The 16,776-nt window shown below is 41.3% G+C and overlaps 2 long non-coding RNA genes across 2 annotated transcripts; one reads left to right on the forward strand and one right to left on the reverse strand.

The window, feature by feature from the left end:
- Positions 1–1,003: 1,003 nt before the first annotated feature.
- LOC127005438 (uncharacterized) lies at positions 1,004–2,542 on the forward strand. The gene is made up of 3 exons (XR_007758526.1): positions 1,004–1,566; positions 1,857–2,287; positions 2,431–2,542. It is a non-coding gene; the product is annotated as an uncharacterized LOC127005438 (long non-coding RNA).
- An 8,871-nt stretch (positions 2,543–11,413) lies between these two features.
- Positions 11,414–13,304, reverse strand: LOC127005437 (uncharacterized). Its single transcript, XR_007758525.1, has 2 exons — positions 13,168–13,304; positions 11,414–13,031 (listed from the first exon to the last, which is right to left on the reverse strand). It is a non-coding gene; the product is annotated as an uncharacterized LOC127005437 (long non-coding RNA).
- Between the last annotated feature and the right edge of the window lie 3,472 nt (positions 13,305–16,776).

Below are 16,776 nucleotides of genomic sequence, written 5' to 3' on the forward strand. Positions count from 1 at the left end.
CCGGCCTGTGTCTGTCTGTCTGCCTGCCGTACTAACACACACACGCACACACACGCAGCGCTGCCTTCCCATACCCCTGAGACAAAGAACGCGATATTGCTTTTGTTTTCTTTGTTTTTTTTATTTTTGTGTTGCCTTAACCTAACAACGCACCTCCACCTCCCCTTACCTCACCTCCACCTCCTCCACCTCCGCTTCATTACGCTTATTTTTTTTTTGGCTTCCATAGATGACGCGATGTTGCTTCTGCCGCGTCCCTCAAACACGTCCTAACATGTTTGAGCTGATTGTCGCTTTCTTACGTGTGTTGTTATTTATTTTTTTTTTTTTTTACCTCCTCTGACCTCCCTCCATGACCCCAGCTTTTTTTTTTCTTTTTTTTTAATCATTGCTGCCCCCCCCCCTTTCTACCCCCCCTTTTCCACAGAGCTTAAGAGTGAGGTTGAGGGTAAGTATGAGGTGGGTAGTGTGAGTAGTGTGGAGGAGGAAGAGAAGAGGAGGAGGAGGAGGAGGAGGAGGAAGTAGTGTGAACCTCCCCAATGTTGATTCTATATATATTTATGTGTGTGTTCGTGTGTGTGTGTGTGACCTGTATTGTGGCATTACTGTCATTATTATTATTATTACTATTATTACAGAACTAAGTCACTCTCCATTATGTTTGATAGGTAGGTTATTATTATTATTATTATTATTATTATTATCATTATCTCATAGCTATCATTAACCCGGTAACAGCGACGGGCCAAATTTGTGGCTTTACCATGTAGCAGCGACAGGCCAAATTTGTGGCTCTACCGTGTAGCAACGACAGGCCAAATTTGTGGCTTTACCGTGTAGCAGCGACGGGCCAAATTTGTGGCTTTACCGTGTAGCAGTGACGGGCCAAATTTGTGGCTTTACCGTGTATTGACAGGCCAAATTTGTGGCTTTAAAATTTGTGGCTTTACCATGTAGCGACACAGGCCAAATTTGTGGCTTTACCATGTAGCAAATTTGTGGCTTTACCATGTAGCAGCAACAGGCCAAATTTGTGGCTTTACCATGTAGCAGCAACAGGCCAAATTTGTGGCTTTACCGTGTAGCAGTGACGGGCCAAATTTGTGGCTTTACCGTGTAGCAGTGACGGGCCAAATTTGTGGCTTTACCATGTAGCAGCAACAGGCCAAATTTGTGCCGTGATTTAAACCCCCCAAAATAGATGATACATAAACTGATCACAAATGCTTCGATATATATTATGAAATGGTTTGTGTGAGTGATGATTTTTTCTCATTTTTCTCGCTTAGGGGGACCATTAAAAAACATGATCCCTGTTGCTACCGGGTTAATATTATATCCTGTGAACATAAGAACATAAGAACGTAAGGAGTCTGCAAGAGGCCGGTTCACTTCTCCTATTAAATTAACTGGTTCCTTTATACACAGATCAATTACCTTTATTATTATTATTGCTATTATCATTATTTATTTATTTACGTGTTTTTTTAATGGGTGTGTGAATGAGTGTAATGTTTTTCGTCCGTTTGTGGCTACCTGGGCTCGTTAAAAATTGTCGTTTCTCAGGTGAATGAAGGTAAATTATGGGTACCTGTTTATTTGGTCTGATTTTCTTTTGTTTTATCTCTCTTTAATTGGTGAGTGAATGAGTATATAATGTTTTTTGTCCGTTTGTGGCTACCTGGGCTTGTTAAAAATTGTCGTTTCTCAGGTGAATGAAGGCAAATTATGCATACCTTTTTCTATGGTCTGATTTTCTTTTGTTTTATCTCTCTTTAATTGGTGAGTGAATGAGTATATAATGTTTTTTGTCTGTTTGTGGCTACTTGGGCTCGTTAAAAATTGTCGTTTCTCAGGTGAATGGAGGTAAATTTTGGGTACCTGTTTATGTGGTCTGATTTTCTTTTGTTTTATCTCTCTTTAATTGGTGAGTGAATGAGTATATAATGTTTTTCGTCCGTTTGTGGCTACCTGGGCTCGTTAAAAATTGTCGTTTCTCAGGTGAATGGAGGTAAATTATGGGTACCTGTTTATGTGGTCTGATTTTATTTTGTTTTATCTCTCTTTAATTGGTGAGTGAATGAGTGTAGTGTTTTTTGTCTCCATGGCTGCCTGGGCTCGTTAAAAATTGTCGTTTCTCAGGTGAATGAAGGTAAATTTTGGGTACCTGTTTCTATAGTCTGATTTTCTTTTGCTTTATCTCTCTTTAATTGGTGAGTGAATGAGTATATAATGTTTTTTGTCCGTTTGTGGCTACCCGGGCTCGTTAAAAATTGTCATTTCTCAGGTGAGTGAAGGTAAATTATGCGTACCTGTTTATGTGGTCTGATTTTATTTTGTTTTATCTCTTTAATTGGTGAGTGAATGAGTATATAATGTTTTTTGTCCGTTTGTGGCTACTTGGGCTCGTTAAAAATTGTCGTTTCTCAGGTGAATAGAGGTAAATTATGGGTACCTGTTTATTTGGTCTGATTTTCTTTTGTTTTAACTCTCACTCTCTCTCTTTCTCTCTGGTCGAAGTTGTTTGTTTATTTAGTTAGTTTTTTGGGGGTATTTGTTTTCTGTCCTAAATATTCCTTTCCTTTTTTTCTTCTTTTTCATCCTCTCCTTCCTCATCTTTTTTTCTTCCCTCTCCTTTTTGGTCCCTCTTCCTGCTTCTTTCCTCTTTTTTCTTTTCTTTCATCTCCATTTCCTTCCTTCACCCTCTTCTTCCTCCTCTCCTTTCCTCAACCTTCCTCTTTTTCTTTCCAGTTGCTCTTTCTTCTTTTCCTTCCTTCCTCTTCTTTCCTCTCCTTCCCTCATTATCCCTCCATTTCTCTTCTATCTTCTTCCCCTCCTCCTCCTCCTCCTTCTTTCCTCAACTTTTCTCTTTTTCTTTCCATTTCCTCTCTTCTTTTCCTTTCCTCCTCTTCTTTTCTCTGTGTCTCCCCTCTCCTTTCCTCCTCTCCTTCCCTCTTTATCCCTCATCTCCCTCCCTTTCTCTTCTACCTTCATCTCCTCCTCCTCCTCTTCCTTCTTCCTCCACCTCTTCTTTTTTCTTCTTTTCCTTTCCTCCGTTTCTCTCCTCCTCTCCTTCCCTCTATATTCTTCATCTCCCTCCATTTCTCTTCTACCTTCACCTCTTCCTTCTTCCTCCACCTCTTCTTTTTTCTTCTTTTCCTTTCCTTCTTTTCTTTCCTCCTCTCCTCCCCTCTTTCTTCTTTTCCTTTCCTCCGTTTCTCTCCTCCTCTCCTTCCCTCTATATTCTTCATCTCCCTCCATTTCTCTTCTACCTTCATCTCCTCCTCCTCCTCCTCCTCCTTCCTCCACCTCTCCTTTCTTCTCCCTAACCAATCACCCACGAGGTCATGTCCCCCAAACATTTGCCGACCTGACCAAACTGACCTCCGCCGGGCCAGGCCAAATATCATCACCGATCCGTCATTGCCTTTTACCCACGACCCAGTGTGTGGCGGCCCCTTGATCTTGCCTTAATGTTACCCGCCCTCCCTCCCTCCCTGCCTAAGACTTACCTATTCTTACCTCAGGGGAGTTTTTTTTACTCTTTATTTATTTTATTTTATTTTTTCTTCCCTTCACGCCCTCCCTTCCTAAGCCTTACCTGAATTAACCTTACCTTTTGATTTTTTTTTTCTCTCTCTCTCTCTCTCTCTCTCTCTCTCTCTCTCTCTCTCTCTCTCTCTCTCCTCCTGTCATTTGTTTCACCTTCATCTGCAAAATCAGGAAGAGGAAGAGGAGGAGGAGGAAGAAGAGGAGGAGGAGGAGGAGGAGGAGGAGGAGGAGGGCCTGATGAAGCACACTGCTGACTCCTTGATTTACTTCTTCCTGTTCTCAGCATTTTTATGAAGAGAAGATTTGCAGATTTTTTTCCTCTTCTTCCTCTTTTTCCTCTTCCTCTTTTTTCCTCTTTTTCTTCTTCCTTTTTCCTTCCTATTTTTCTTTATTCCTTTTTTTCCTTTTCCTTTTCTTCCTCTTCCTTTGTTTTGCTCTTCCTTTTTCCTCTTCCTCTTTTTCCTCCTCTTCATTTTTTTCTTCCTTTTTTTTCCTCTTCCTTTTTCTCCTCTTCCCTTTTTTTTCCTCTTCCTCTTTTTATCTTACTTTTTTTTTCGCCTTTTTTCCTCTTTCTTTTATTTCCTTCCTTTTTTCCTTCTTTTGTTACATTTTTTGCTTTTCTCTTCTCCCCTTTCAATTTTTTTTTCTTCTCTCTCTCTCTCTCTCTCTCTCTCTCTCTCTCTCTCTCTCTCTCTCTCTCTCTCTCTCTCTCTCTCTCTCTCTCTCTCTCTCTCTCTCTCTCTCTCTCTCTCTCTCTCTCTCTCTCTCTCTCTCTCTCTCTCTCTCTCTCTCTCTCTCTCTCTCTCTCTCTCTCTCTCTCTCTCTCTCCTTCACCTCTAACCTTTTCCTTCTCTTTCCTTTCTTCTTAATTATATTCTACCTGGACCCTCTCTCCCTCCTCCTCCTCCTCCTCCTCTCCTTCTCCTCCTCCTCCTTCTTCTTCCTCTCTCTTACCTGTTTCTTCTTCCATTCACTGTTTTTTTCAATTTCCTTCTTCTTCTTCTTCTTCTTTATCTTCCCTTTTTCTTTATTCATCTTTCTCCTTCTTTGTTTTATTATTCTCTTCCTTCTCATCTTCCTTTCTTTCTCCCTTTTTTTTATCTCTTCCTTCACCTTCTTTCTCTCCATCCTCCTCAACTTCCTGTTTTCTCCTTCCTTCCTAATCTCTCTCTTCCTTTTATTCTTCTTCCTCTCTTCTTTTCCCTTCTTCCCTTCCTCCCTGTTCTCCCTTCCTCCCTCTCCCTTGTTCTCCCTGCTGACATAACCTCTCCCTGTGTTCCTCCGGCTTGTTCATTATGGCTGTAATTACATTCTCCGGGTAATTATGAATTTCTTTTGGACCAGCGGAGTTTTAATCAGATTTAATGGCGCGGTGGTGGTGGTGATGGTGGTGGTGGTGGTGGTGAGGCAGCGTTTTCTCTCCTGATTCCTCCTTCCTTCCTTCTTTCCTTCTCTCTCTCTGTCTCTCTTTCCGTCTCCCTCTTTCTCTCTCTCTCTCTTTTGCTGTCATGATGTCTGTTTGTGTATGGCTAACTTTTAAGACATATTAGCTCTTCTATTCCATTTCTTTCCCTTCCTTTCCCTTCCTTCTTCTTCCATTTACTTTTAATTTTCCTCCTCTTCCTTTCCCTTCCCTTCCCTCCTCTCTCTTCCTTCCCTCACTGCTGCCCTGCCTTCCCTCCTTTCCTTCCCTCCTTCCCTTCCCGCCCTCCTGCCCTTCCTTTTTTCCTTTCCTCACTCCTCCTCTCCCTCCCCTCCTTCATTGATCTTTCCTATAAGTTATAAAAAGATTCTTGCTGCCAGGGAGGGGGCTTGTGGTCAATGTTTTTACCTTTGGCTATGTGTGTGTGTGTGTGTGTGTGTTGGTGCTGTCATTTTTTCTTCCCTTGTTTGGTTACGGTTGTGTTTGGTTAGGTTAGGTTGTCTTGGGTTGTGTGTGTGTGTGTTAGGTTAGAATGTCTTGCGGAGGTTGTGTGTTTGTGTGTTAGGTGAGGTTTGGTTAGGTTTTTTTCTCATTTTGGTGGTGGTTAAATACGGTTGACCTGAGTTTATGGTTGTGTGGCTAAAGAGGTTGGTCGTTATGTATGGTTGAGAGAAATTAAAAATGAGAGAGAGAGAGAGAGAGAGTTTAGTTAGTTTTCTTCAGTCAGTCAATCAGTTACGTTTTCTTCACGACTCCGCAATTTTTCACTTCTCAAACAGACAAAAAAAGGGAAGAAAAACCAAAAAAATCCCCCAAAACAAACGGGTGTATTTTCCCTCGACTTGACACCTTAATCAAATGACAAACTCGGATGTCATTTGATGTGTCTGTCTGTCGGCGCGTCGGCGAATCCGTCACACGGCAAACGGATTACTAATTAGCATGTCAAGGCAGAGGCGTCATTATGCTCGTAATTAGGGTGTTGATCGCTTCCTGGTGGTCAATGCGTGTGTGTGCGTGTGTGAGGTGTGTGTGTGTGTGTGTGTGTGTGTGTGTATCTTTTTGGTTAATTGCTTAGTCTGTTCAGGTGTTGGTTGTGTGTGTTTTTGTCTGTGTGTGTGTGTGTGTATCTTGTTGGTTAATTGCTTAGTCTGTTCAGGTGTTGGTTGTGTGTGTTTTTGTCTGTGTGTGTGTGTGTATCTTTTTGGTTAATTGCTTAGTCTGTTCAGGTGTTGGTTGTGTGTGTTTTTGTCTGTGTGTGTGTGTGTGTATCTTGTTGGTTAATTGCTTAGTCTGTTCAGGTGTTGGTTGTGTGTGTTTTTGTCTGTGTGTGTGTGTCTGTGTGTATTTACCTAGTTACAGTTTTACAGGGCCTGGGCTTATGCTTGTGTGGTCCCGTCTCCGTATCTGTATTTGTCCAACTTCTCCTTAAAGATTTGCACACTCTTCGCCGATACTACATCCTCACTTAGTCTGTTCCAAACCTCTATATTTCTTTGCAGGAAGCTATATTTCTTTATGTCTCTCAAGCATCTTCCTTTCCTCAATTTTTTACTGTGTCCTCGTGTGTTGCTGGTGTTTCTTCCTTCCCTTAATAGTAACTCCTCATTATCTACTTCTTCCATTTGCGTGTGTGTGTGTGTGTGTGTGTGTGTGTGTTGGAATTACGTGTTTTAGATTTCTCTGAACAAGATACGCAAGCACTTCACTTTTGTTTCTAATCGCCGAGTCCTCAAACAGCTAACCAGTTTTCGGCATCAAGTTAGGGAGATATCTGAAAAAAAAATGTCTATATGCTTATCTATCTAAAAAGTTCTGTATCTCTAGAAAATTCTGTATATCTCTTAATCTATCTATCTTTCCCACCCCTATCCTACCCCTTCCCCCCCTCCCCCTTCCTCACTCTCCTCCTATCCTCATCCCATCCCATCCCTTCCCTACACTTATAGATCATAGAGTCATACTTTTTGTAATACGTTTTTTCATTTCATTTGTATATATATTTTTTTTCTTCTATATATTACGTTCAATTCTTTTCTTATTGTTTATCAAAATCACAAATAGCACACACAGGTTAGAGGAGATGAGAGTAAGAGCGGACAGTAAGGGATAGCAATGGTGGTGGTGGTGGTGGTGACGGTGGTGGTGGTGGTGGTGACCTAGACTAGCAACCCCAATCAGGAAATCAATATCACCACCCTCACGTCAGATGCTCCGAGACACCACCACCATCACCACCACCATCACCATCATCACCACCACCACCATCACCACCACATCCTTGCATATGCACTTAAACACACACACACACAAAAAAAAAAAAAAATAAAGAAATGATAGATAGAAGTGTAGGAAGATAGAGAAAGATAAGAAGATAAGGAAAAGAAATATTAGGAGGCCAGTCAGTTATGTCGAGTCAAGAGAAAGATATTAAACAAAAACTATTATTTCTCATTGGTAGATAAAGATAGATAGATTATGATAGATAGACAAGGCTTTTACCCATCATATCCCTTCCCTTCCCTCATCCCTATCCCTTCCCTTCCTTTCCTTTCCTTTCCGTTCCCTTCCCTTCCCTACCCACTATTTACTCCTCCTCTTCTCTCATCTCTTCATTTCCCTTCCTTTCCTTTCCCTTCCCTTCCCTTCCCTTCCCTACCCACCACATACCCCTCCCCCTTCTCTCATCCCTTCCTTTCCCTTCCCTACCTATCATCTACTCCTCCCTTCCCTTCCCTAATATCCTCTCACTTTCTTCCTAGGTCATTGAGGTCATATTATTGAGATCATACATATATTTCTTTGTTATTTTTTAGTATTTTCTTTATTTTTTTATCTTTTTGCTGCTCTCCTTGCTATTAACAAGAGATACATAGAGATGGTGAAGTTATATATAGCCTCCATAGTATTATTAAGTAACCTATAAGTCTTTTATTTCTCCGCATTTCCAAAAAGACGAAGGACGAACGAGTGATTATTTTAAAGTTTTTCTCGTCGTGAACTGAAAAAAAAACCCGAGATGCCGCAATACAGGTCAAGCACGCACACACATATTATTATTATTACTATTATTATTATTATTATTTATGTGCATGTAAAGTATCGTATAGCTCCTAGTATAGTGATGTAAGGTGACTATTTATGTATATCCCCAATAGGTGTGTGTGTGTTGTGTGTGTGTGTGTGTGTGTGTGTGTGTGTGTGTGTGTGTGTTAACTATACAACCATAAGCCTCCTCAACCCAAGTCCATAGTTTTGTGTGTCATGAGTATGGATGAAGGGAGGGAGGTTGAAGGGGTTGAGGTTGATGGGAAGTTGAAGAAGAAGGGGGTTGAGTGGGTAGAAAAATTGCCTATCTACATCTATTTATCTAAAGAGTTATATCTATTTATCTATTTGTCTATCTGGAAATATTGTATACTTATAGATAGATAGATATATAGACAGACAGATAGATAGATAGATAGATAATACTTCTGCCTATCATACACTCCTCCCCCTCCCTTCCCTTCCCTATCCCACCCCTTCCCTTGCCTTAATTCCCTTCCTCCTCCCATTACCCCTTCCCTTCCCTTCCCTATCCCATCCCTTCCCTTCCCTTAATTCCCTTCATCCACCCCATCACATCCCTTCCCTTTCCTCCCCATCCCTTCTCTTACCTTATTCCCCTTCCCTTCCCTTCCCTATCCCATTCCTTCCCTTACCCTAATTCCCTTCCTCCACCCCATCCCATCCCTTCCCCTTCCTCACCCTCCCTCTTTCCTCCTCCCATCCCTTCCCTTACCTTATTCCCCCTCCCCTTCCATTACCCCTTCCCTTCCCTCTTCTCCCTTCCTCCCTTCATTCAACCCCATCCATTCCCCCTCCCTTAAAATTAGGAGGTTTTGGGGGTATGGTAGGCTTAAGGGGGCCAGGATTTGCTTTCTCTCCGTGTGGTCAGGTCAAAACAAGGGTCAAAAGGTCAAGGTCTAGGGTTGAATAGAAAGGTCATGCACTGGAAAATGAGGTCATGGAAAAATTAATGTTTGTAAGAGGCAGAAAATGTTAGTTGGTGGTTGAATGGAGTTAGTAATGATAATGATGATAAGAATAACATAGAAAAGAAGAATAGTAATAATAATAATAATAATAATAATAATAATAATAATAATAATAATAATAATAATAATGATAAAATTGGATTATATGAAAGTTAACCCCAGAATCATTGCACACAAATTTCCGATAGTCACAAAAACAAAGAAAAAAAATGTATTAATGTTATGAAAAATAAAATAAAATAAAAATAAAATAAAACAAAAAATAATGTAGAAATAAAATAAAATGAAAAATAGCATAAAAATAAAATGCAATAAAATAAAATAAATAATAGATAAAAAAAATAAAGAACCCAAAATGAAAATAAAAATAAAGGTCGGTTCTTGTCCTAATTTCCAGCCGCGCCTCGACAGCCACACCACATTCCAGACGTGTTCGTAACTCCGTCGGAAATGTTAAAAAAATTCCCCCCATTCTTTATTTACTTTTTATATTTTTTTACGAGCGAGTCCTCCACATTTTCCGCGATTCTTGCATTTATTGTTGCATGAGTTTATGTGACGCACTTTTGAATTATTCTTAGGGAGAATTTTACGAGAGTTTTAAGAAAGGGTTTTACGAGTTATATATTTTTTTATTTATGAGATTTACGAGAACAACTGTTGCCAAGTGTGACCCATTAGTGACCTCGAATGACCCAAGATGCCCTAGTCCCTGCTTGACCTGGCCACACTGTTGAGGAGGAGGAGGAGGAAGAGAAGGCGGAGAAGACGGAAGAAGTGGAGGAGAGTTTTCCTAACTTATCTAATTGGGAGGTTACATTAAGTTCAAATCAGCTTTCAGATCAGTATTAGTGTTTATTTATATTTTTTTTGTCTTGTTTTGCTTTCAGTCCATCTTCAGTAATAAAAGAAAAAAAAACATATAAGAATTTCACACCAGAACAAATTTATCAGATCAAGTCACAAGGGTCTACTGTTGTTTAAATTCGCTATTGTTTTCGTCCTTTGGTCAGTCTCTGTACTATATAGAGAAAGAAGAAAAAATGCCATATCTATAAGCATTTCACACACAAACAAACTTATTATTGCATCAAATCACAACTTTTTGCCTTTGCACAAATCCACTGCTATGATTGTCACCTATATCCCGATCTTCACTGTAACAAAAAATACGATGAAGAAAAAGAAAAAAAAAAAAAACGTAAAAATTTCACCCACACACAAACTTATCATAGTATCAAAACACACAATCTTCTATCCATCAATCTTGCCTAATCTTACTGTTCTACAAATTCACTACTTTTACCATTCTTCAATCTCTCTTCGGCATATTAAAGAAAGAAAAATAACACACACACCAAAGAATTTCTCACACAAACACACCCATTATTAGATCAAAACACAATCTTCCATCCGTCAACCTTGCCTAAATCTCCGTTATCCAAATCCGCTATTGTTATCATCGTCAAAGAAATCTCCTCTACTCGTCTTTCGCCTCTCCTCCGTGTAGAGCAAATCTGGGTTCCCGAGTACCTTGACTAACGAGCTCTGATTAAACAGGTGTGAGGATGTGCGGCGCCGAGAGCAAGCAGTAAGCCTTCAGGGAGAACATCCACAGTGCTTTATAATATTATGTACATGTCCTTTCTCTCCCCGATATGGTGTTTTTTTGCTATTATTAGTGTTGATGTAGTTGATAGGGAAGGTCTTAGTGTGGGCCTGGGTGGGGGTAAGGAAGAGGAAGGGAAGGGAAGGGAAAGGGAAGGGAAGGGGGCTAGGGTGTGGGTGTGTGTGGAAGTGGGGAGAGGGTAAGATTATATGTGTGTGTGTGTGTGTGTGTGTAGTGCAACAGAGGGAGTATATTTAGATGTTACAGTGGCAATCATAATAAATTCCTAAGCTCTTATCATTAGGTAGATAATTGCAAACTGGGCTAGCCTCCTCCTCCTCCTCCTCCTCCTCCTCCTCTTCCTCCTTTTGTTCTTCACCTCCTACCACTTCTACTCTTCCTCCTCCTCCTCCTCCTCCTCCTCCTCTTCCTAATACCATACTTACCTTAGCCTTGACAATAGGTAACCGCCCCATCCTGTAAGCTAGCATTAGGCAGTATCGACAAAGTATATTCACATTCTACACAGTACACGTAAGGCGGGACGCTCTATCCCTGCAGCAGTTTCCCCTTCACCTCCCTTCCCTTCCCTTCACTCCCCTTCCCTTAGTTAGTGTAGCAGCCAGTCAGTAATGTGAGCTAGAATGGTGGATAGATTTTAGATTGGTATTATTTATTGTTTATTTATTAATCTTGCTATTTGTGGTATTATTGTTTAGGCTTTTGAATGTATTGGTTATGGTGTTAATTTTAGGTTTTTGGTTTTGGTTAAGGATTTTTTAGGCCTAGTTTCGTTTTTTTTTTGTCGTTTTTCCTCGTTAGGTTAGAATTGTTTTAAAAGGTCATGATTTATATAGAGAATTTAGATTTATATAGATTAGGGAGGATTAGGATTTATATAGTTGAGAGAATTGATGTATATTATTTTGGGAGAACTGCAATTTATATAGTTTAGAGAGAATTGAGACTTATATAGTTGAGAGAGAATTAGGATTTATATAGTTTAAAGAGAATTAAGATTTATATAGTTTAGAGAGAATTCAGATTTATATAGTTTAGAGAGAATTCAGATTTATATAGTTTAGAGAGAACTGAGATTTATATAGTTTTTGTAAATAGGAGCGACACTCGAGTTCCAATATAATTTTTCTTTCTCCGTAACTTCTTTATGATAGATTACGATTTGGACGTCTTTCAAAATTCACACTTGAGCTCTCTAAAATTTTTCCTCTTTGCTTTTCCATTAATATATTTTGTTGATACGTCTCTTGAAATTTACCCGTCAGAAAAGAAAGAAAAGAAAAGATAAAAGATAGCTAATGAGGATTTTAATATCTTTCTGTCTGTCTTTTCTTAGGGTTATAAATATTCTAAATTTTATAGAGTGGAGGCCTCAGGTAGTCAGTCCAATTAGAGAGAGAGAGAGAGAGAGAGAGAGAGAGAGAGAGAGAGAGATCAAAGACTGCGGAGTTTAGCATCTCAAAAGAAACAGTATTAGGAACTGCTGAGTCCAAGAGGTAGGAGGAGGAGGAGGAGGAGGAAGTAGAAGAAGAAAGGGTCTATCTATTTATCTATCCATCTATCTATCTATCTATCACTATCAATATATATGAAAACTAACACAAACAACACACAGCTAGGACAAATAGAACCCATAAATTAGTCTCCGTCAATATAGGAATATAAAACAGAGAAAAAGTTAAGGGCAGACTCAACCTCACTCCATGCAAACCAGGGAACTTATGACTTATGTTTTGCCACTGTAACAAATATATAGACAAGACTTCTTCATATAGGTTACCCAGAGCGTCTATCAACCTCTGTATAACTGGAAGGAATAGATAGGAGACAGAGAGAGAGAGAGGGGTAGGGGAGAGCAGGGTGAATAGAAGGGGAAGGAGGAGGAGAGAGATATGGGAGACTGGTGCAAGTGAATTTGGGAGGAGGAGAAAGTTTGGAATAAAAAAGCGAATAGAAGGAAGAACAGAGTTATAGATAGTTAGATGGAGTGATGAGGAAATACTGCTGTTGATGGAAGACTTGAGCAATGATGAAGATAGACAATGTGAAGAAGAGAGAGAGAGGAGAAAGGAGAAGAGTGCCAAGGGAGCATGAAAGGAGGGTGAGGCTGACCTACTTCTCTTTTTCACATTTAAACGACCTCTTGAAATAGTAGAGAGTGAGAGAGCGAGGGACAGGAAGTTAGAGGAAGGGAATGTTTACGGCTAGCATAGGGGGATGGGCCGTCTTTCTGTCCCTCTTGTTCACAGTTAACCCCAATAGTACTGAGAGGAAATGCAAAAAAGATCGAGGAGGTAGAGGAAGGGAGTGTAGCAGTGAAAGGAAAGAGTAGGGCTTGCGTAGGGGGATGAGGCCGTTCTCTTCCTCTATTCCACAGTTAGACGACCTCTCAAAATGGTAATGAGAGGAAGTGCAAGAAAGATCGAGGAGGTAGAGGAAGGGAGTATAGCAGTAAAAGGAAAGAGTAGGGCTAGCATAGGGGGATGAGGCTGTTCTCTTCCTCTATTCCACAGTTAGACGACCTCTCAAAATGGTACGGAGAGGAAGCGCAAGAAAGATCGAGGTAGAGGAAGGGAGCAAAGAAGTAAAAGGAAAGTTTAGAGCTAGCATAGGGGGATGAGGCCGTCTTACTGTCTCTCTTGTTCACAGTTACTGGACACCCTTCAAGTGTGCCGCGATTTTAAGTACGGACAGTGTGTGAGACCCGCCTGCAAGTTTGTGCATCTCCTAGAAGGTAATAAGGTGGCGTGCGTCCAGTTCCCGTCCTCTAATGACTTTTTGTTTTGTCCACTTTTTGCAGTGTATTGGGGGACACAGCAGTGACCTCTGAGCCGCATTGCCCTCGTAAGATCCTAAGTGGTTGTATTCGCTTCTGCTCATAAGACGCTTGGTAGTAGTCTGTCTCCCTGCTTCTCTATCTCTCACCCTTGCTTCTCTCTCTCTCTCTCTGCTTTCTTGTTTCTCCGTCTGTCTCTCTCTCTCATAGATGCTTCTCTTATTGGCCATGATGATGATAAGTGAAATAGCTCAGTGAATAAATGAATGGCTATATATATTAAATTGCTATCAGATGTACTACTGTTTGAATGATGGTTGTGTTGTTATTGAAAAGAGGTTAGTACAGCGAGGTCTCCATTTGGTTTTTGGTTTTCATTTCCTGGTTCTTGTTTATTGTTTTTTTCTCTCTGTGTTGTGGAAACGCCCAAAACACGTCCTCAGCTGGAACAAACGTAACATGGCGAGTCTTCACGATTTCGCTCTTGTTCTGTCCGGCTGAGGTTCGGGTCTCGGCGGACGTGACAAACAGCGGGAAAAATAATGATGTCAGAAAACCAGGAGATGAAAGGATGAAAACTATGATAATCAGGGAACTTGCTGTACTAAGGAAAAAAGCTACCCATGACTTTGAGTGGTGGAATAAATTATGTAAAAAGATAGTGAAAATGTAAAAGAAAGAAAACTAATGTAAAAAAAAATACAATGAAAAAATAAAGTGAAAAAAATGAAAATGTTAAAAAATGTAAAATGAAGAAAATAATGTAAAAAAAATATAGTGAAAAAATAGTGAAAGAAATGAGTGTAAAAAAAAATGTAAAATAATGTAAAATAAAATATAATGAAAAAATAAAGCAGAAACGATGAAATATATATATAAAAAATGTAAAATAAAGAAAAAAATAATATAAAAAAAGAGAAATAAAATAATAATGAAAAAATAAAGCAAGAAATAATAAAGTGAAAAAGATAAAATATATAAAAAAAATGTAAAAAAAAATGATCATAAGAAAAAAAAAAAAATCTCATAAAAGTCTTGGGTAGCCTTTTGCCACATTTCAATACCACCCTTCAAGCCAGCCAAGCCAACCTAGCTAGCCCCTTAGCCTAGCCCCTCTGTAGCAAGCCAAGCCGTGAAACTAAGCCAAGCCAGTCGAGCTGCAATGCTTCTATGAGACAACAGCTGCCTAATATCTAAAGCTTGTGACTATATATAATTAAACAAACAGCTGAGGAATATATGATTGATGATATTGATGCTAAGTTAACCCCGCCTATTTTTTTTTTTTTTTTTTCGAGTGCGTTGCCCCAGCCACATTTTTTTTATATATAAGCTAGTAACCCCCTCAATGATACTTGTTGTTGCTGTTGTTGTTTACGGTTGTTGTTTTTGTTGTATGCGTTGTTTACCTCACACCTCGCTTTTGTAGTTTTTTGTTTTGTTTTTGTTTGTTTGTTTGTTGATGAGGTCACGGTGAGTCCTGTTTTTTTTTTTCGTCTTCAGTTTTAATTCTTTTACTTCCTATTCTGTTTTTTTTTTTTCACTTTTTTATTTGTAGATTATGAAAGATTATTGTTTGTCGATTTCTTTCTCCTCGTCATTCAGTCGAGTATTAAAGTAACGTCTATTATCTGATTTTTCTCTTCTTTTTACTGTTTCAATGTTTATTTGGATTTTTGCAGTTTTTTTCTTATAGTTTATTAGTCACGGCTAAATATCAAGGTTACTCTTTTCTTTGGCATCACTGAAAATTAGACACATTTATTTTGTCATCTCATTCTTTTAGTCAAACGTTAAAGTGTCGGGTGAACAATGGCAAGACCAAGATTTGTTGAGGGGTTACTGTGCTCCGGCAACTCCCACACACACACCCACACCCACGGCCAGCCTGTGTCTTCTCGGAGTGTACCTTAACCATCCCATACACCAGTGTCGTGCATTTCATCACTGTGGACGGCTGATTAAACTGAAAAATAAATGGTGCTCCAACATGTTGCTCTGACTAGAGGGCTGAGACAGGCTGCTGTGTGTGTGCGTGTGTGTGTTGATGTGATGGCTGGCTGCGGCGCGGCGAGGCCCTGCCCCTGCTCACCCCCTGCCTGTTTGCAGATCACGTAGAGGTGACAGACATGAAGGTGAGTGTCTGTCGCGATGCGGTGAAGGGGAGGTGTGGCCGGGGGCTGTGCAAGTACTACCACCTGCCGGTCCTCCTGCCGCCTGCCCCCCTCGACCCGCACTCCGCCCGCACCCACTCAGCCCCGCGCCACCACACCCTCCACAACCCGCCCACACACACCCTCGTCCTCGACAACGCTTACTACCTGGAGGCCAACAACAACAACAACAGTAACAACAGCGGCAGCGGCGCAGCCGCCTCGCCCACACCACTCGCGGCGGCAGCGGCAGCAGCAGCAGCAGCAGCCGCAGCGGCAGCAGCGGCCTCCTCCAGCAGTGGCAGCGGCGAGCCCCCGGCCGGCCCTTCTGCCCTGCAGGTGATCGCCGGCCTGGCCGCCCCCAACAACATCATCTGTAATTAGCGGTGCTGCCCCGCGGCCCTGCTGGAGGCGGGAGCAGAGGGTCTCCCGTGCGTGCGGCGTGTGTTGCCGCATGTGGGCGGGTTGGGGGAGGTCGGCGGCGCGGAGCCCCGGGCCCCGGAGCTTCTGGTGCTAGCACAGCCATGCTCACTTAATGTGATTTGTCAAGTGTGTCCTTACAGTCCCCAAGGGGACAGGTCAACTCCAGCACTCGTGGATATTTTTTCAAAAAACATAACAAAAAATAAATTTTCACTTTGTTTTTATCTCTTTTATATAAGGATAAGGTAGGAAGATGATGCCCTTGTAAAGGGTCGAGATTAATTATTTTCTATTATGTAATACCAGTGAAACAGACTCTGGACTGTTGTGCGAACATGACAAAGTCACGTGCCAGTGAAGCCCCGACCAGCGGCCGGCCCGGCACCCACGCCCCGCCCCGCCCCGCCCCGCCACCCCGGCCCCGGCCAGTAGTCAGCAGCCGTGGCGCCGGCGGCGGCGGAGACGGCGAGGGCGGCGGCGGCAGCGCGCCGGCCCGCTGGTCCATTACCGAGGGAGAGATGCAGCGAGAAGCTCGGCTGAACACGGCGGACTCCAAGTGAGGAACACGGATGAGAGAGAAGCAGGAATACGCGACGGAGGAAGGAAGTGGAAGGAAGGACCCAAGACCCAAGCCAGAAAGGAATCTCCATTACTGCAAAGGTTTTATCATCACGTTATATTTATGATTTTTTTTTCTTTGAAGGCCTGTTTTACACGAATTGGTTTCTAGTCATTTACCCTTTGTTTATTTCCTTTTTATGCCATGACTAGCTCGGTGA

The sequence above is a fragment of the Eriocheir sinensis genome, chromosome 30 (genome assembly GCF_024679095.1).
Source record: "Eriocheir sinensis breed Jianghai 21 chromosome 30, ASM2467909v1, whole genome shotgun sequence".
NCBI classification, from domain to species: Eukaryota; Metazoa; Arthropoda; class Malacostraca; order Decapoda; family Varunidae; genus Eriocheir; species Eriocheir sinensis.